Source organism: Silene latifolia, unplaced genomic scaffold (genome assembly GCF_048544455.1).
Source record: "Silene latifolia isolate original U9 population unplaced genomic scaffold, ASM4854445v1 scaffold_57, whole genome shotgun sequence".
Classification (NCBI taxonomy): domain Eukaryota; kingdom Viridiplantae; phylum Streptophyta; class Magnoliopsida; order Caryophyllales; family Caryophyllaceae; genus Silene; species Silene latifolia.
In genome coordinates, this window is record NW_027413480.1 from 191144 (window position 1) to 213169 (window position 22026).

The window sequence follows — 22026 nt, forward strand, 5'->3', positions numbered from 1 at the left end:
AAATAATCTAAATGCAATCCTATAATCACATTGTTTATACCGCATCAATCAAAATAAAGCCACATAGTCATTAACATAAAGAGGAAAAAGGAGATTGGAAAGATCATTCCATGCGGTCTTCATTATCCTCATATCTCGTATGTGGCGTAGTCGATCAATGTGACAAAGGATAGATAAACAGAATATCTATACAAGTCTACACTATAAAGGAAATGAACATGTTTTTGGGTTTTTCAATTTTTCAATTTTTTATAGTTTTTATGCTTTATGGAATAAAAAGACATGTTTTTGTATTTTTCAAAAATTTTCAATTTTTATCATTTTTGTTTTAAAAATCATGTTAGAATTTTCCATCCCCACACTAGTATGGGCATTGTCCTCAATTGCCAATATGATAGGAAATTATGCAAGCTATATGAGAATGCATCATTTCTATACTAAATGCAAACTATATGACATATAAACAAGTGATGCATTCTAAACTATACTATATGATGCATGAATTGGTTTGGTTGGAGAGCATAATTTGAATTAACTCCCAATGCTTATGCTTGGACTACCCCAAACCAAATGAGACATTATTGCTAATGTCAAAAATGGGAAAGTTCATGCACAAGAATGCTATGCATGAAACTAAATTTGTCATTTTGGATTTTACATGGAGGGAACAAGAAAAGACACCTCAATGGGATCGAGGTGGGAGTCCTTTGAGTGTTGCTAGGACTCAAACAAATGATCAAGATAAAAATTTGAAAACAAGAAAAATGAACAAAGCTAAAGGAGGTGTAGGAAACTCACATTGGATTGTGGCATCCTCCAAAAAGCTTGCTAATCCTCAATTGTCGCCCATGGCGACATCACTTCCATCGTCATTGTAACACCCCGCGCCTTTCTTATATTTTAAATGAACTTTTAAGTAATTTTTATTAAATAATTATTATTTAAAGCTTATTTTCATAAAATATTGTCTTAGCCGTGTAACGGTGATAATAGTGTAGATTTTAATAATATTATTCTCCGACTCGAGTTATAGTAGACTTGGGACGAAAATTCTAGTAGAAACAGACTCATTTTGAGTTATTGGGCTTATCATGACTCATGGGCCTTTTCCTTCTCTTTTCTCTACACAAAACCCCAACTAAGCCCTCACAACTTCATCCTCCTCACTCCTAATTTCTGAAAATTCCCAACAAACACACTCCATTGTTGAACCATCTCCACTTAACCCTAAAAATCATCATATCTCACTCAATCCTTCACCAATTTCGCTCCTTATCACTCCGTTCTCTTTCTTGTCTCGTTCCCCTTCTTCCTAAGTAAGAAAGTTGTCATCTTTTCCTCTATTTCGAAATTTTCATCTTACAAGAACATGGGTTCTTGACTTAATATCTTGATTTTTGTGTTTAGGGGAGAATCTGGACAACCCGGAGGAGGATAGCTACATCATTGACGACTCAATAGAAGATTGAAGTGCAAAAGGTAACGGTGATGGGTTACTCGACATTATGTCAATTTAATGTGTTTATATGTTGTGGTTTATTCTTGTGTTTGTTAAAGTATGAATCTTTACATGTTTCACATGTTCATTGTTGGATAAATTGGTTTTTGAAACCGTCTTATGGTTGTTTGACTAATTTCTAGTCTTTTGTCACATGTTTGTTCAATGGGATTAAATGGGTTGTTTACATATGTTAATTAGAGAAAAATCCGTCTTAATCATGCTTAGTTGACATGTTTAATTATGTCATGAGATTATTTATTGGATTAATATTATAAATGATGAAGTTGGTAGTATGGTTGTTTTGAAATATGTCTTAAATGGTGATTTAGTATGTGGGTATGTTGAGATCTAAGCTTTTGAGTGAAAAACATGGAATCTTTATGTTGAGTTTACCTTATTAAGTCTTATTCATGAACATGGAGTAATTTATGAATGTTGTATGTTGTGGATTCTTGTTTTTAATTGTATAATTGATACTTGGAGGTTGATTATGTGTCCAACAATGATGTTGAAGCAACTTTGGGTAAAATTGGTGGTGTGTTGGTTGAATTTCTTCATTATAATGGTGTTATTTAAATTCTGGTGCAAATGAGCCGAAGCTCATCCTTGACAGAATTTTCGGGAAGTGACATTTTAAATGCTGTAAAGTTTGAGCTTCAGCTCATTGTGGACAACATTCATTTTAAGGTTGTTTTCTTATCAAGTGACCATCTACTTGGTTAAGTTAAGTGTTTTTATACGTTATGTTGCACGATTTACTTCATAGGCTTCTTACTCTTTGTTCCAATGCTCATAAATGGTGCGGGTTTGGTCCCCAACCGGCTGGGAGTTCTCTTATGGTTTCTCTTCACTTATAACTTCTATTAATCATTTATTTAATTATGCATCCTTCTTATGATTGGTAAATGGTCAATTTAGGATTTGTTTATGTTATGATAATGCGAATTATTGTTGTTCTCTTTTGGACCCAAGTGTGACGATTTACATTGTGTGACGACTTGACATTCCTTATTTACCCTTTCGGACCATTGGTTACGGTTAGGTGCCATGTTTCCGGATTGGGCTATTTTTCTTTCCGCCTCTTCGGACCGGGGGTCACGGTTAGGTGACAAGGTTCCGCTTGAGGTTACTCGACTTTCGGGCACGGTTAGGTGTACCATATTTCGAGTCTTGGATACGATTTGGTATCGTTTGTCGAATCGGGTGTCGTCCATCCCGAGAGTCTGGCCAGGTTTAGACTAGGACCGTATTATGATCGTCGTCCTACCAAGAGGTTGGAGTCTAGAGGGTTGTCTTGTTTGAGTCCATACTTTGTAATTTTGTCTTATATTTGAGTCGAGTTAATATGTGACCGTCTGACCTAATTATTCTTCTCTCATTCATGCATAACTACTCTTATTGCATTTTGTATACTAATCATGATTCTCTTGTTACCGTAAGTATTTATTCTTATGCTTGTTTGTTTAATTGAATTCCTAATTACTTGTATTTTGACATATTGTGGCTGGGAGAACCCTGAGTTACTCCCCACTGACTGTGGCTTTCATATTTATTATGAATGACAGGTTGGTGATGAAGCTTAAGTGGGGAAGACCGTGTGAGCTAGCGAGTTCTTACCTTGGACCTTAATTAGCTATCACTTTAATAGACTCACCTATTTTTAGACACATGTTCATTCGTGGGATATATTTTCCCCAATAATTAGACTTGTGTTGTAAACTTAACTTTAACTATCTAAACTTATCTATCGTGTTGGTGATACCTCGCGTTGGACTTCACTAGAAGCTTTAAAAGTTTTAAAAATCTCGTGTTTCCGCCACGATTTACTAGTTATATTTTGTTGCCTCAATGAGGGGTGTCACAGTTGGTATCAGAGCATATATTGCTCCCGACGCACACACGTGTACCCCAACTTAAATTTTCAAATTGACCTTGGATAATGAATGAGAGATGGGTAGAATTAAGGACCTAAGTTGGTAGCCTTTTTGTGTATGTTTTGTGATAGGTTCTAACTTGTTTACTCTTGTGCAAAAAGATGGTACGATCAACCGATGTGGAAAATGCTATCATGCAAGCCCTCACGCAAGTGCTTGCTAATCAACAAAATGCTCAACCCGCTCCCCCTGCACCCGAAGCTAACCGTCAAGGAAGCTATGCTTGGATTGCAAGTCAACTAGCAAGGAACAAGGCTAGGACCTATGTTGGTGAAGTGGATCCCGTTGCTCTCTCGGAGTGGTTTCGTGATATGGAGAAGAACTTCTCTCTCTTTGATGCCCGAGAGGAGGACAAGGTGAGATTAGCCTCTCACTTTCTTGTGAAGGAAGCCGATAGGTGGTGGACTTTGACCGGTCCTACCGCTACTCAAGACCCCAACTTCGATTGGAACCGCTTCAAGTCACTTGTGGAGACTCGCTTCTACCCTAAGGAGCTCAAACAACAAAGATTGAAAGAGTTCATGGACTTCAAGCAAGGGAAGCTATCAATTCAAGCCTACACCGACAAGTTTAATGAACTTTCTCATTATGCCTCCAAGTTCGTGAAAGATGAAGAGGATCGTGTCTACTTCTATAAGAACAAGTTGAATCCTAAAGTGGAAAGCATGGTGAGAAGAAATTCAACTACCTTTGTGGAAGTCTATGATGATGCCATTTGGGCCGAAAGCTCTTTGAAGGCCATTGAAGAAGAAGCCAAGCCCCACTCCTCTTCTCATTCTTACCGTTCTAACTTTCATGGCAAGAGACCATTTGTGCCTTCTACTCCAAACTATGCCAACAAGAGGAGGTTTGTGCCAAGGATACAAGACCATGGAGGACAAGGACCAAGAGTTCAAGAACCTAGAGGACAAGCTCCCACATCAACTAATGAACTTGAGAAGGACCGTAAGTGCTACCATTGTAGACAAGCTCTACACCCCGGAGTTGGATGCTATGGCAAGCCCTTGACTTGCTTCCATTGTAAGAAGCCCGGACATCGTGTTGCCGATTGCCCCGAGAAGAAGAATGCTCCTACTTCAAATGCTAGGCCAAGAGGAACTATCTTTGTCATGAGTCGAGCCGAAGCCGCCGCTCATCCCGATATCATTACGGGTATGTTCTCAATTTTTGATCAACCTTGCCTCATTTTATTTGATACCGGCGCATCTTTATCTTTTATATCTTCCAAGTTCTCGGAAAAAATAGCTCTTGAACCAATTCCTAGTGAGGAAACTTCTATATCCTTACCTTCCGGAGAAATGTTCTCTTGTTCCCTTTCTTTCTCCGACATTCCTATTTCTATTTCGGAAACCTTGTTTCCCGCTAACCTACTTCGTTTCCCCCTTGAGGAATTCGATGTAATTTTGGGTATGGATTGGTTGTCAAAGTATGATGCAAGATTCGAGTGTCGAGACCAAAATATTTGCCTCAAGAGTCCGCTAGGAACCCGCGTATCCTATAAAGGAGTTCGTTCCCAAGAAGGTGTGAAATTGATTTCCGCTTTGAAGTTGATGAGCATGAAGAGGAAAGGTTACCAAATCTTTCTATGTGTGGTGACTTCTACCTCTCCTCCCTTACCAAATATCGAAGAAGTGCCCGTGGTTTGTGAGTTCGCCGATGTCTTTCCCGAAGAGTTGCCCGGAATTCCTCCCGAGCGTGATGTTGAGTTCTCTATCGACCTTGTACCCGGAACCGGCCCGATTGCTAAAGCCCCGTACCGTATGGCGCCGACCGAGTTGAAGGAGTTGAGAAAGCAACTTGATGAGATGATTGAGAAAGGATTCATTAGACCTAGTGCCTCACCTTGGGGTGCTCCCGTTCTCTTTGTGAAGAAGAAAGATGGATCCATGAGACTTTGCATTGACTACCGCGAGCTTAACCGTGTTACCATCAAGAACAAGTATCCTCTACCAAGAATTGAAGATTTGTTCGATCAACTCAAGGGTGCTTCTACTTTTTCCAAGATTGATTTGAGATCCGGTTATCATCAAATTCCCGTTCGTGAGTCCGATATCCCTAAGACTGCCTTTAGCACAAGGTATGGACACTTTGAGTTTAAGGTGATGCCCTTTGGTTTAACCAATGCTCCTTCTATCTTCATGGACCAAATGAACCGAACCTTCAGTGAGTTCTTAGACAAGTGTGTTGTGGTCTTCATTGACGATATCCTCATCTATTCCAAGTCCGAAGAAGAGCATGCCGAACATCTTCGTATCATTTTGGAGATCCTCCGTCGTCAAAAGTGGTTTGCCAAATTCTCCAAGTGTGAATTTTGGTTGTCTAAGGTGTCCTTTCTAGGCCATGTTATATCTAAGGATGGTGTCATGGTAGACCCTTCGAAGATTGAAGCCGTGATTGAGTGGAAGAGTCCAACCGATGTTGGTGAGATCCGTAGTTTCTTGGGTTTGGCGGGTTATTACCGTCGCTTTGTGAAAGATTTCTCCAAGCTTGCTAGACCGATGACTCAACTTTTGAAGAAAGAGACCAAGTTTGTGTGGACCGAAGCTTGTGTAGGTGCATTCCAAGAGTTGAAGAAGAGGTTGACTACCGCTCCCGTGTTGACCTTGCCCGAGGATGGAATTGATTTTGAGGTGTTTTGTGACGCCTCTAAGATGGGTTTGGGTTGCGTTCTTATGCAAAATAGGAGAGTTGTTGCCTATGCTTCGCGACAATTGAGAGTTCATGAGGTGAACTATCCCACTCATGATTTGGAGTTAGCCGCCATTGTTCATGCCTTGAAGATGTGGAGACACTATCTCATCGGAGTTCATTGCCGTATCTACACCGATCATAAGAGTTTGAAGTATATCTTCACCCAAAAGGATTTGAATATGAGACAACGACGATGGTTGGAATTGGTGAATGATTATGACGTAGAGTTGTTGTATCATGAAGGAAAGGCAAATGTGGTTGCCGACGCCCTTAGTAGGAAGTCTACTCATTCCTTGAGTGCCATTCGTGTACTCCCCGATGACCTTTGTGCCGAGTTTCGTAAGTTGAGTTTGCAACTTGTGGAGAGTGGTTTTGATTATCTTGGTGCTATGGTTGCCGAGCCCGTTCTTCACCGTGAGATCCTTGATAGCCTTGTGGACGATGCTACCTTTAAAAGTTTTCAAGCCAAGCTTCTTGAAGGGAAAGCAAAGGATTGTGAGATTGATGCTAAAGGTTACCTTCGTTACCGAGGACGCATGTACGTACCCGATGCCGTTGATTTGAGGAAGAGAGTCTTAGATGAAGCTCATCTATCCCCTTATTCGATTCACCCCGGAGGAGACAAGATGTATAAAGATTTGAAGCTTCAGTTTTGGTGGCCTAACATGAAGAATGACATTGTGTCATATGTTGGAAGGTGTCTTACTTGTCAACAAGTGAAGATTGAACATAAGAGACCCGGTGGTTTGCTACAACCGTTGGATGTTCCTTTATGGAAGTGGGAGTCCATTTCCATGGATTTTGTGATGGCTTTGCCTAAGACCGTTGGTGGAAAGGATGCCGTATGGGTTGTTGTGGATAGTTTGACCAAGTGTGCTAGGTTCATCCCTATCAAAGAGACTTGGAGTTTAGACCGTCTTGCTAGTGCTTATGTTGAAGAGATCGTTCGTTACCATGGTGTTCCTAAGGAGATCGTGTCGGATCGTGACCCTCGTTTTTGTTCGAGATTTTGGAAAGCTTTGCAAGATGCTATGGGTAGTAAGTTGTTGATGAGTACCGCTTTTCATGCCGCTACCGATGGACAATCCGAGAGGACGATTCAAACTCTAGAAGACTTGTTGCGTTCTTGTGCCCTTGACTTCCATTCTAGTTGGGAGAAGAGCTTACCTTTGGTGGAACTTTCTTACAACAATAGTTATCATGCTTCTATCAAGATGGCCCCTTATGAAGCCCTTTATGGAAGGAAATGCCGTAGTCCAATTTGTTGGGATCAAGCAAGTGATGTTCGTGATCTAGGACCCGACAAGTTAGCCGAGACGATTGATCAAGTGAAGCTCATCCGTGAAAGAATGAAAGCCGCCCAAGATCGTCAAAAATCCTATGCCGATGTTCGCCGTCGACCCTTGGAGTTTGAAGTTGGAGACAAGGTGTTCTTGAAAGTGTCCCCGATGAAAGGAGTAAAGAGGTTCGGAGTTAAAGGGAAGTTGAGTCCGAAGTACATTGGACCTTATGAAGTGATAAAAAGGATTGGTGCCGTGGCTTATAGATTGGATTTGCCCCCGAGTTTGGGTAAAGTTCATGATGTTTTCCACGTGTCTCAACTTAGGAAATACATTAGCGACCCTAGTCATGTGTTGCAAAATGAAATTCCCGAGCTTGAGCCTAGTCTTTCTTTCGAGGAGAGACCGATTCGTATCTTGGATAAGAAGGAGAAGAAGCTAAGGAGCAAAGTGGGGCCCTTGGTGAAAGTGTTGTGGAAGTGTGGTGATGTAGAAGAAGAGACTTGGGAGCCGGAGGCTTCCATGCGTGTCAAGTACCCTAGTTTGTTTTCTTAAGGTAATACCTTTTCGTTTCAAGTTTCGAGGGCGAAACTTTTTAAAAGGAGGGATGATTGTAACACCCCGCGCCTTTCTTATATTTTAAATGAACTTTTAAGTAATTTTTATTAAATAATTATTATTTAAAGCTTATTTTCATAAAATATTGTCTTAGCCGTGTAACGGTGATAATAGTGTAGATTTTAATAATATTATTCTCCGACTCGAGTTATAGTAGACTTGGGACGAAAATTCTAGTAGAAACAGACTCATTTTGAGTTATTGGGCTTATCATGACTCATGGGCCTTTTCCTTCTCTTTTCTCTACACAAAACCCCAACTAAGCCCTCACAACTTCATCCTCCTCACTCCTAATTTCTGAAAATTCCCAACAAACACACTCCATTGTTGAACCATCTCCACTTAACCCTAAAAATCATCATATCTCACTCAATCCTTCACCAATTTCGCTCCTTATCACTCCGTTCTCTTTCTTGTCTCGTTCCCCTTCTTCCTAAGTAAGAAAGTTGTCATCTTTTCCTCTATTTCGAAATTTTCATCTTACAAGAACATGGGTTCTTGACTTAATATCTTGATTTTTGTGTTTAGGGGAGAATCTGGACAACCCGGAGGAGGATAGCTACATCATTGACGACTCAATAGAAGATTGAAGTGCAAAAGGTAACGGTGATGGGTTACTCGACATTATGTCAATTTAATGTGTTTATATGTTGTGGTTTATTCTTGTGTTTGTTAAAGTATGAATCTTTACATGTTTCACATGTTCATTGTTGGATAAATTGGTTTTTGAAACCGTCTTATGGTTGTTTGACTAATTTCTAGTCTTTTGTCACATGTTTGTTCAATGGGATTAAATGGGTTGTTTACATATGTTAATTAGAGAAAAATCCGTCTTAATCATGCTTAGTTGACATGTTTAATTATGTCATGAGATTATTTATTGGATTAATATTATAAATGATGAAGTTGGTAGTATGGTTGTTTTGAAATATGTCTTAAATGGTGATTTAGTATGTGGGTATGTTGAGATCTAAGCTTTTGAGTGAAAAACATGGAATCTTTATGTTGAGTTTACCTTATTAAGTCTTATTCATGAACATGGAGTAATTTATGAATGTTGTATGTTGTGGATTCTTGTTTTTAATTGTATAATTGATACTTGGAGGTTGATTATGTGTCCAACAATGATGTTGAAGCAACTTTGGGTAAAATTGGTGGTGTGTTGGTTGAATTTCTTCATTATAATGGTGTTATTTAAATTCTGGTGCAAATGAGCCGAAGCTCATCCTTGATGAATTTCGGAAAGTGACATTTTAAATCTTTGTAAAGTTTGAGCTTGACTCATTGTGGACAACATTCATTTTAAGGTTGTTTTCTTATCAAGTGACCATCTACTTGGTTAAGTTAAGTGTTTTTATACGTTATGTTGCACGATTTACTTCATAGGCTTCTTACTCTTTGTTCCAATGCTCATAAATGGTGCGGGTTTGGTCCCCAACCGGCTGGGAGTTCTCTTATGGTTTCTCTTCACTTATAACTTCTATTAATCATTTATTTAATTATGCATCCTTCTTATGATTGGTAAATGGTCAATTTAGGATTTGTTTATGTTATGATAATGCGAATTATTGTTGTTCTCTTTTGGACCCAAGTGTGACGATTTACATTGTGTGACGACTTGACATTCCTTATTTACCCTTTCGGACCATTGGTTACGGTTAGGTGCCATGTTTCCGGATTGGGCTATTTTTCCTTCCGCCTCTTCGGACCGGGGGTCACGGTTAGGTGACAAGGTTCCGCTTGAGGTTACTCGACTTTCAGGCACGGTTAGGTGTACCATATTTCGAGTCTTGGATACGATTTGGTATCGTTTGTCGAATCGGGTGTCGTCCATCCCGAGAGTCTGGCCAGGTTTAGACTAGGACCGTATTATGATCGTCGTCCTACCAAGAGGTTGGAGTCTAGAGGGTTGTCTTGTTTGAGTCCATACTTTGTAATTTTGTCTTATATTTGAGTCGAGTTAATATGTGACCGTCTGACCTAATTATTCTTCTCTCATTCATGTATAACTACTCTTATTGCATTTTGTATACTAATCATGATTCTCTTGTTACCGTAAGTATTTATTCTTATGCTTGTTTGTTTAATTGAATTCCTAATTACTTGTATTTTGACATATTGTGGTTGGGAGAACCCTGAGTTACTCCCCACTGACTGTGGCTTTCATATTTATTATGAATGACAGGTTGGTGATGAAGCTTAAGTGGGGAAGACCGTGTGAGCTAGCGAGTTCTTACCTTGGACCTTAATTAGCTATCACTTTAATAGACTCACCTATTTTTAGACACATGTTCATTCGTGGGATATCGTTTCCCCAATAATTAGACTTGTGTTGTAAACTTAACTTTAACTATCTAAACTTATCTATCGTGTTGGTGATACCTCGCGTTGGACTTCACTAGAAGCTTTAAAAGTTTTAAAAATCTCGTGTTTCCGCCACGATTTACTAGTTATATTTTGTTGCCTCAACGAGGGGTGTCACAGTCATCATCATAATCAACTTTCTCACTAGTATCATCATAATCTATCTCCATAGACCCGGAGGCTTCACCATCATCACTTGAACTTTGATCCTCTTCTTCCTCATTTTCCTCTTCTTCTTCAACTTCTTCACTCTCAACAACAATCTCCTCACCACCCATGCTAGCATCCCTAGGAGCATTAGGAAAGAACACTTCCCTATTCGCCCAATTAGGCAAAGGACATGATGGGTCAAGAATTCCTTGCCTAGCTAGGTGTAAGATGGCGGATATTGAGCTCTATAGGCATTGACTCGGTCTTCATAAGCTTGCTTATGCATGTGTTGCATTAATTGAGTCAAGTAATCGTTATCTACCGCAATACCTTCGGGTCTGAATTCTTGGTAGGTGAACGGGTAGGGTGGAGTCACAATAGCGGAGGCGGAGGATTCGGCATTGAATTCCCTTTGTTGTTGTATGATCATCTCGTCTTCACCAGAGAGTGGAAGAAGATAGTTTGTGCTTCGGACATTGAGTCGGCAAATTTTGTTTGGTAGAATGAAGGACTTGGCATCTTTTGTAATCCACTCAAATTTGTTATCAAGGTTGTCATTCTTGACCCAATGGAATTTGTGAACCATAGTGGCTAGATCAATAAGGTGGCCTCCCTTAATCGGCTTGTAAGTCCCATCTTTGTTGAAATCCCGGTTTAAGTGCTTTGCCAACCACGTTACCAATCCCCCATTTACTATAAAGGCCGCACCTTCTTTGCCATGGTCGATCGTAAGCCACCTTTCGATGAAGAGTTGAAGAATATTGTATTTCTGGGTGAACTTCTTATCGAGATTCAAGGTTGACTCAAGATAGATGAAATCAAGTTCGGTGAAATGATTAGTCCCCTTCCTAGCAATAAGAGTATTTCCCACAACCTTGTGCTACACCCTTATGCCCGGATGGTGAACATAAAGGGCACGACACTCATGGTATGATTCGAATTTTCTTTCGGTGATAGCTTTCTACAAAGGGGCGAAATTATATTTTGAAGGTTTCTTCACATAGGTCGAGTCGTTATCGAGACCGAACACCTTGCCAAACTCATTAAAGGACATATTTCTATCCACATTCTCAAGGCGGAATTCAATATTCCTTCGAGTCTCCACCTTTGTGACTTTCAATGAACATAGAAATTCTAAGGTGAGGGAGGGGTAGGTTAATTCTTGCATATCAAATAATGTAAGCAACCCCATAGACTGAAAGAAGTTTTTGGTCCTTTAAAGGATACCCAATTTGGTTAAAGCATCGTGGGAAATAAACTTGGTGGGCAAAATCGATTTCTTAGCAAGAGACATAAAATTTTTCCTATGAGAATCGGATGTGAAAGTTACCTCCGGATATTCATGTAATTGCTCAATAACCAGGATAGGAGTAGTAGCTTCCACCATTGGAAGAGGAGTTTCTTGAATTTCCACTCTTGCTTGTTGAACCACCAAAGCTTTGGAAGCTTGAAGAGCTTGTTGCCTCATTGAAAGATATGATTTTGTAGGTGCCTTGTTTCCACCTTTAGTCCTAACCATTGTTCTTCTCCTTGTATGTATCAACAACCAATGATTTGCTTGAATTCTTCTAGTATCCTCAAGCTTCAATGAATCCCAAATCGATTTAGGATTTCCGAAATTTGCTTATATTCCTAGAAAATCGATTCAATTTTTGAGGATTTTGATGTTTTAATGGCTTTTTGTTGATAAAGGAGTAATTTCTTTGAGTTTTGAGGGAGTTTGGGTTTGATTTTGGTGAATTTGGTTGAGGAAATTGAGTTTTATGAATGGAGGGATTGAGGGTTTTGAATGTGTGTTTGTGTTTTGAATGTGTGTTTGTGTTTTGAATGAATGAAATGAAATGGGAAAGGGAGTTTTAAATCCCGTGTTTTTGAATTTCAGCAGAGGGAGACAAGCGTCTTATGCACGGGATGCTCGGATTATAGCTCAGTCAACTTCAGAAAATGAAACCCGTGTTGAGACGAGCGTCTTCAGGAGGAGATGAGCGGATTCTGGCTTGAGACGAGCGGATTGTTCTGGGGACGCTCGGATTCATAGTTAGAGTGAAATCCCAAATTTTGATGTAACCAGGACGAGCGGATTCTCACTGAGACGAGCGTCTTTGGACTGAGACGAGCGGATTCTTGAGGAGACGCTCGGATTGTAGTTCAGTACCAATTTTTTTCTTTTCAACTCTTCCAGGACGAGCGTCGCTCTGTCAGGACGCTCGGATTTTTATCCAAGACGAGCGGGTTCTTCTTGAGACGCTCGGATCATCCCTGTACCTCACGGGTTCAGTTCCACCCGTGGGTATTTTCATATCTCCAAGTCATTTCTTCTTCATTCCTTTGATCTTCATTGTGGGTGCACTACGAAGGCCGAGATAGCCTATGCAATTGTTATCCCCACACTAAGTCAAAACACTACACATCAAGAAACATTTAAGTCCCTCCCTCACTTTCTCTCAAAATGATAATCTTGATCAAAATGTACAAATGTAAATCCAAAATTGATAAAAATGCAATACAAGAATAAAAATGCGAGTTAAGGGGTTAGAATATTTACAAATGGTGGTTTAGGGAGGACTCCACCAAACTCTCACTCTTGAGATGAAATGTCAAGGGGGCATAGCCAAGGTGTTGTTGATGTTGCTCAACACCTTGAAGAAGTAGTCGAAGGCTTGTTCATTGTCATTATAAAGATTTTCAATAGACCTTTGCACATTGTGCTCTTCATTGTGGTGACTTGAGTTGAAATAGTCACCAAAGCCTAGGTCTATAGCACTGCCAAGGTAGGGATTGACTAACCCATCGAATTCGTCATCCCATAGACCGCATACTTCACTAGCTTGCTTCCCTATAGTATGATGAGTTGTGGAAACAACTCCTTTTTCTTGTTATCATGGCCAATGAGGCCTTCTTCATTACTTGTCATGGGTGATGGTGAGTTATTCAAGCTCTCATTGTTGCAATTTCCTTACTCTTTGGACGGATCATCTTGAAGATTATCCTCTTTCTTCTTCCATATGGGTGGTGATTCTTTACCCATAGCTTGTTCTTTGCTTGAGATGCCAACTTCTTCCTATCACTTTCTCGGCTATAATAATTGATCATGAAAGATGGCTCATATAAGCGGGGAGCTCTCATTGTCTTGTCGAGGTTAAAAATGATTGTTATACCCCTAAAGGTGTCTTAGTTGATCGATCCTCCATTTGAAGCTTGATATTAGTGCACTTGAGTTCTCCCATTCCTAGCCTTTTGCACACCGATTATGGCATGACACTCACACTTGCCCCAAGGTCACATAAAGCTTTGTTGATTGTAGTGTCGCCAATGGTGCATGGAATAGAGAAACTTCCCGGAGCCTTGAGTTTTGGAGGTGAACTTCATTGTAGGATGGCACTACTCACCTTAGTGAACGCAATAGTCTCTAGCTTCTGGATGGATTTCTTCTTTGTAAGAATATCTTTCATGTATTTCGCATAGGCTGGAACATGGTTGATTAATTCCGTGAATGGAATTGAGACTTCCAAGTTCTTCACAATCTCCATGAACTTTCCAAGTTGTTCATCAAACTTAGGCTTAGCTTGACGACTTGGAAATGGAAGTCTAATCACAATAGGCTCTTTCTCCTTAGCCTTCTCTTCATTCTTCTTCTTTGAAACTTCTTGAATGGTGGTGGGTTCTTCTTCTTTCTTAGAGTTTTCAACAACTCTTTCCTTGTCACTAGCATTCACAACATCTTCATAAATGGGCCTCTTTGGCCCTTCATACCTTGTACCACTCCTCAAATGGATGGCACTCACCGACTCATGTCTTGGGGGATTACTTTGAGGTGGTAATTGCCCCTTTGTCTTTGAGAGCTAGAAGATGCTAATTGAGACATTTGTGTCTCCAACATCTTTCTGTGAGCTAGTATGTTGTTGATGGTTATATCTTCTGCTTGGCTATCTTTTTGCATTTGAGTGAAAAATTCTTGTTGATTCTTTTGCATTTAGAGGACCGCTTTTTGAACATCAAAGCCTTGATCATTGGATTGATTCTAAGAGGGTTGATTTTGATAACCTTGGTTTTGGTAAAAGGGTCTTTGAGCTTGATTTCTCATTGGAGGTGGGGTGTATGTTGGTTGAAGATTTTGAACATTTTGACTTTTGTATGAAATATTGGGGTGAAATTTGGTGTTCTCAATATAATAGTTTGAATAAGGGGTGCCACTCTTGTATGCTTGGAAAGCATTCACTTGTTCTGTAATAACTCGTATTTTAATAATAATTTATAAGAATAATTTATGTAATTTAATGGGTAATTAAATGACATTTCTAATAATAAATACAAGTGAGACGTTAATTAAGTAATAAATTAATAATTCGAGTCAGGAATTGGGTTTGGCTAATATTTGTGCTTTGGGCTTAGTTGGTAATCGAGTGTTGGACTGTGTCGTATTATTATATGGGCCGAACTTATTTAATTGGTATTAGTGTAATCGGAATTTATATCGGGAATTAATAATAATGTATAAAGGTAATTATAATTATAATAATAATAATAAAGTTATGGCAATAATAAATTAGTAAATATTATATGAGAAAATTATAGTTGTGATAGGATTAATAGTATATGATAAATAATAATGATTTAATTATAATGACAATTCCTACTACTAATTAGAATAAGGAAAGTTACATGGTTTCCTAATTGGCCTCGTATTCTCTAAATCTTACACTATAAATACCAGCTTAAATCTGATAAATAAATTACAAATAAAAAGAAGAAGCTTTAGGAGGCGGAAAGAAAGAAGAATTAACAAAATCAATTGGTCGACTTGAGGTAATTAACTCAGCTTAAAGCGGTTTATATTCTTTTCATGCAAGCAACTTTAGATCGATAGTATGACTTATATAGACCACCATAGGACTCGAAATTTGGACCTAGAGCAACCTTGCCTTTGCCGAGATTCGACCGAGCTTAGTTGACCGACGTGGACCTTGCTAGGGTGGTGGTTAGGGCGGCGAAAGGTGGCTGGTCAGGAGGGGTTATACGGGTTGGTTGTGGGTGATTGGAATGGGTAATTGAACCCCTAATTGGCTATGTCGTGACCTGGGTATAGAGGGGTTGTGTTGGGGTGGTTGAGTCGACCACTTTGGTGGTGCTGGTATGGTGGCAGATGGTGGTTGTGCGGTGGTGACGGGAAAACAGGGGAGGAGGTCGTGTAATTGGCAGGCGGTTTTCGGGGGGGATTTAAGGGGTTGTAGGTGGTCTGGTTAGGGGGGTTGCTGGGTGGCTTTTGTCGAGGGAGGATAGGGGAGTTGATTGGTGGTTGTAGGTGGCGGTGAAGGTGGCGTTAGGTGGTGGTTACGAGCGTGTTTTGTGGGGGTGTCGGGTGAGTCTTTGCGGTTGGTGTCGTGTGATAGGGCGTGGGTTTGTGGGTTGTTGGTGGTGGTTTTATTTGGTGGTTAAGGGCGAGTTGGATGCGTGGGATTGCAGGCTAGGGGTGTCGAGGTTGGGTGGTGGCTGTGGTGGCTTGTGGTGTCGGGTTTGGTGGGTTTTAAGAGAGGTGTTGGCCATGGTTTATAAACCATGTTAAGGTGGTATGTGTTTGTAGTGTGACGGGTTTTAATTATTTAATTAGCTCGGGTGAGTCGGGTTCGTAGTTAAATCAGGTTTTTAGTTATCATAAACCTTTAATAATTATAGTAAATAATTAATTTGAATAATTGAATAAAAGGAATAAATACATAAACAAATAAAGTTAGTAATTATAATTGTTGTAATTGTTATTATTATATAGGTGACGGAAATTGTGAAGAATTATAATCGGATTGGATTTGCTTTATTTATTTGGATTGCGTAATTGGAGTGCTTGCTTGCCAGGTAGGATAATCTACTCAACTATATCTGTTTATCGTGTTTAATGCATGGATGTTATTGGAAGGGTGATTGTTTTATGATTGCTTGTTCAATTAAGTTAATTGAGTGATTAATATTGTTGGTTGTTGGAGTTATGCATATTATATACGATTATATTGTGGAACGGTTTATGAGAATTGGACTGCCCCAGGCTTAGTCTCTGGTGGATAACGTGAGTGGTGATTGGACTGCCCCAGGCTTAGTCTCTGGTGGATAACGTGTGTGAATATTTGGAAGGCCCCAGGCTTGGTCTCTGGTGGATAACGTGGATAGTTGATGTTGAGATGTGACATGTGAACAGTTGAGATTGGAATATTGACAGTTGTGAGAGATTGGTTGTTTTAATATATTTTATCCTACTCAACCATTGGTTGACGTGTTTGCTTCTGTGTCAAAATAAAATTGATGCCTGCTTTAATTGATGGCATCCTGTGGTGAACCATTTAATATTTCCGGTTAAATGGGGAGCAGATTTAAATAGCAGGTTTGGAGCTAGCTGACTTGGGAGCATTGGGGAGAGAGCTCGACTTGGACCATAGTTGAAGTCTAGATCACATAGAACAATTTATATCACTTTATTTATTTCCGCTGCGAGTTGTAAATATTTTATATTAAGTTTTAGTTGGATAATTTGAAATAAACATGTAATCATTAAAGTTTTAATTTAAAGTACTTTGGTTTGTTGTACTTTGTTATACACTACCTCGGGAAACCGAGATGGTAACAGTCCTATTTACTTGGGAATGTCTAGCTAAAGGCTCCTGAATAAATGGGGGTGTTACAAAGTGGTATCGAGCAAAACGATCCTGTGAGCCTAACCAATGAATAATAATGAATTTAGGATGTGTCTAAATAAAATGAACCCCGGGTAGAAACTGTTAGGAGCCCCTCTTAGTGCGGTTAAGAAGCGCGCCTTAATTCGTGCCATGGCCCTCTCAGCTTTGAACCGGGAACCTTGAGAGACATTTCAGAGTGGGGTAATTTAAAATGAATATAGTATATTTCCTTTAGGAATTTGTTTGTCTTATTTGAATGACTGTTTTAGTTAATGATTGCGGATGATTTCTTTTAAGTATTGATATGAGCATGTTGATATGGGGAAGGTATGTTGGCATGTATGTGGGAGGTGTGAGTATGATTAATATGTAAAGTATGATGGGTATAAGTGAAATTGTGAAGAATGTGATTTTGGTTGATTTCTCGACATTTTATCCTTGATTGTTTTGGTTGTCATTTACTGTCGGTTTACAATTCTTGCCCGACATTTTTATGTGTGATACCCTTGTGAGTTAGCTTTCATATGCCACTGGTCTCATGTTCAAATAATATACGGTTTAGGAGAAATAAATATTTTAGTGGACAGTAGTCGAAATATTCCTGTACAGTGATGTTTTCGCGCCATGTTTTTGTAAAATTTGCCATTTAAAAACTACTTAATTATTTGTTATAATTCCAACGCCACTGTTTATTAGACTCATGCATGTTTCTAAATTGGTAAGCCACGTTTTAAGAAAATATTTTGACAATTTATGGTGATTTTTACAAGTTGACCTAAGTTTCTGACAAGTTGCTGTAAGATTTCTGTTTCGACCAAGTAACTTGTAAAATGCATTATAAATTAATCATTTGAATTTTTGACTTGATTCTTTTTCTCATGGTTTAATAACTTTCTGTATTTTCTAAAAAGTATATGTTCTCAATAATTAATTATGTTCTTATGTATTAAAGATTTTTAAAAATTATAACATGTTTTTCCTAGCCTTGAAGAGTATAAGTTTTGTTTCTTATTTCTTGCACATTTATATTTGATGTTGTTAATTATGTGAAGTAGATTACCATGTCTAGTGATATGCGGAATGTGTTGCCCTAAGCTATATATATATATGTTCACCGTAATTGCATCCATATTTAAGTTAGATACCATTATTTAAAAAAAAAAGATTAACTAAACAATTATGTGTATTTTGTTATAGATTATTACCTATTTTGGCAATGTGTTCGCCAATAGTTTAAATAAAGTTAGTTTAAGTTGTGGTTTTGCTACTTGGAGGTAAATCAAATATTTTTGTATTCAGTTAACCATTAATTAGTGTTGGAAATAAAAGTTGTTTTATATTACAATGTGTGTTTCATGTTTTATATTATAATAATGATTTGGTTGTTCCATTTGTTTGGTATTCCGAACTTCGAGGACGAAGTTAATTTTTAGGGGGAAGGAATGTAATACTACGAATGTTTTGAATTGTTGTTGTGATACCTTGTGATGCGATTGGTATGGATGATAATCGTAAATGGATGATGGTATTGAATGATAATGTTGGATGATGGTAGTTGTGGGCGAACTTCGGGACGAAGTTCATTTTAAGGGGGGAAGACTGTAATACCTCGTATTTTAATAATAATTTATAAGAATAATTTATGTAATTTAATGGGTAATTAAATGACATTTCTAATAATAAATACAAGTGAGACGTTAATTAAGTAATAAATTAATAATTCGAGTCAGGAATTGGGTTTGGCTAATATTTGTGCTTTGGGCTTAGTTGGTAATCGAGTGTTGGACTGTGTCGTATTATTATATGGGCCGAACTTATTTAATTGGTATTAGTGTAATCGGAATTTATATCGGGAATTAATAATAATGTATAAAGGTAATTATAATTATAATAATAATAATAAAGTTATGGCAATAATAAATTAGTAAATATTATATGAGAAAATTATAGTTGTGATAGGATTAATAGTATATGATAAATAATAATGATTTAATTATAATGACAATTCCTACTACTAATTAGAATAAGGAAAGTTACATGGTTTCCTAATTGGCCTCGTATTCTCTAAATCTTACACTATAAATACCAGCTTAAATCTGATAAATAAATTACAAATAAAAAGAAGAAGCTTTAGGAGGCGGAAAGAAAGAAGAATTAACAAAATCAATTGGTCGACTTGAGGTAATTAACTCAGCTTAAAGCGGTTTATATTCTTTTCATGCAAGCAACTTTAGATCGATAGTATGACTTATATAGACCACCATAGGACTCGAAATTTGGACCTAGAGCAACCTTGCACTGCCGAGATTCTGACCTGAGCTTAGTTGACCGACGTGGACCTTGCTAGGGTGGTGGTTAGGGCGGCGAAAGGTGGCTGGTCAGGAGGGGTTATACGGGTTGGTTGTGGGTGATTGGAATGGGTAATTGAACCCCTAATTGGCTATGTCTTGACCTGGGTATAGAGGGGTTGTGTTGGGGTGGTTGAGTCGACCACTTTGGTGGTGCTGGTATGGTGGCAGATGGTGGTTGTGCGGTGGTGACGGGAAAACAGGGGAGGAGGTCGTGTAATTGGCAGGCGGTTTTCGGGGGGGATTTAAGGGGTTGTAGGTGGTCTGGTTAGGGGGGTTGCTGGGTGGCTTTTGTCGAGGGAGGATAGGGGAGTTGATTGGTGGTTGTAGGTGGCGGTGAAGGTGGCGTTAGGTGGTGGTTACGAGCGTGTTTTGTGGGGGTGTCAGGTGAGTGCTGCGGTTGGTGTCGTGTGATAGGGCGTGGGTTTGTGGGTTGCTGGTGGTGGTTTAGCTGGTGGTTAAGGGCGAGTTGGATGCGTGGGATTGCAGGCTAGGGGTGTCGAGGTTGGGTGGTGGCTGTGGTGGCTTGTGGTGTCGGGTTTGGTGGGTTTTAAGAGAGGTGTTGGCCATGGTTTATAAACCATGTTAAGGTGGTATGTGTTTGTAGTGTGACGGGTTTTAATTATTTAATTAGCTCGGGTGAGTCGGGTTCGTAGTTAAATCAGGTTTTTAGTTATCATAAACCTTTAATAATTATAGTAAATAATTAATTTGAATAATTGAATAAAAGGAATAAATACATAAACAAATAAAGTTAGTAATTATAATTGTTGTAATTGTTATTATTATATAGGTGACGGAAATTGTGAAGAATTATATTCGGATTGGATTTGCTTTATTTATTTGGATTGCGTAATTGGAGTGCTTGCTTGCCAGGTAGGATAATCTACTCAACTATATCTGTTTATCGTGTTTAATGCATGGATGTTATTGGAAGGGTGATTGTTTTATGATTGCTTGTTCAATTAAGTTAATTGAGTGATTAATATTGTTGGTTGTTGGAGTTATGCATATTATATACGATTATATTGTGGAACGGTTTATGAGAATTGGACTGCCCCAGGCTTAGTCTCTGGTGGATAACGTGAGTGGTGATTGGACTGCCCCAGGCTTAGTCTCCGTGGATAACGTGTGTGAATATTTGGAAGGCCCCAGGCTTGGTCTCTGGTGGATAACGTGGATAGTTGATGTTGAGATGTGACATGTGAACAGTTGAGATTGGAATATTTGATTGTGAGAGATTGGTTGTTTTAATATATTTTATCCTACTCAACCATTGGTTGACGTGTTTGCTTCTGTGTCAAAATAAAATTGATGCCTGCTTTAATTGATGGCATCCTGTGGTGAACCATTTAATATTTCCGGTTAAATGGGGAGCAGATTTAAATAGCAGGTTTGGAGCTAGCTGACTTGGGAGCATTGGGGAGAGAGCTCGACTTGGACCATAGTTGAAGTCTAGATCACATAGAACAATTTATATCACTTTATTTATTTCCGCTGCGAGTTGTAAATATTTTATATTAAGTTTTAGTTGGATAATTTGAAATAAACATGTAATCATTAAAGTTTTAATTTAAAGTACTTTGGTTTGTTGTACTTTGTTATACACTACCTCGGGAAACCGAGATGGTAACAGTCCTATTTACTTGGGAATGTCTAGCTAAAGGCTCCTGAATAAATGGGGGTGTTACAGTTCACTTGTTCCCCTACATTCGCTTTGGTCATGTCCCAAAGTTCCACAACTTTCACATACACCACTTGGAATTGATGATGATGCTACCATAGCATTTACATGTTGCTTGGGTGATTTGGAGGCCTCTTCAAGTTTAGCCATGGCCTTCTCAAACTTCAAATTAATGGTGTCAATGTGAGCACTTATTTTAGCACCCAATTGAGTAATGGAATCCACCTCATGCTTTCCTACTCTAGTAGCCTTCCGAGGTCTACTATTTTGCGAGTTATGGACCGCCATTTCTTCAATTTTGTTCCATTTTTTATTGTCATCAACTTTGGTGAACATACCATTGGATCCTATATTAAGAATGTTTCGGGAGTCTTCATATAGACCATTCAAAAATTGCTGTACAAGGAACCACTCGCTAAGTCCATGGTGTGGACAAGAACGACAAGTGTCCTTAAATCTCTCCCATGCTTCGTACAAAGATTCCTCATCCCTTTGTTTGAGCCCGGTGATTTGGGCTCTCAACATGTTAGTCTTTTCTGGAGGATAGAATTTTTGTAGAAAGTAAGTGTCAATTTCTTCCAAGAATCAATACCAAGAGTAGCCTTGTCTAGGCTTTTCAACCATTGTTTCGCGGTACCAATCAAAGAAAAAGGAAATAAGCACCATTGGATTTGGTCTTGAGTAACTCCGGTTTGAGAAATCGTATCACAATAGTCACAAAAAGTCTCAATATGTGCGTGAGGGTCTTCACTAGGCATCCCTCCAAATTGACTTCTCTCAACTAATTGTATGAA

General features: G+C 38.9%; 1 non-coding gene across 1 annotated transcript; it reads left to right on the forward strand.

Moving 5' to 3' along the window:
* The first annotated feature begins 21650 nt into the window (after window positions 1-21650).
* LOC141639832 (small nucleolar RNA R71) lies at window positions 21651-21757 on the forward strand. Its single transcript, XR_012542697.1, has one exon. It is a non-coding gene; the product is annotated as a small nucleolar RNA R71 (small nucleolar RNA).
* Window positions 21758-22026: the final 269 nt, after the last annotated feature.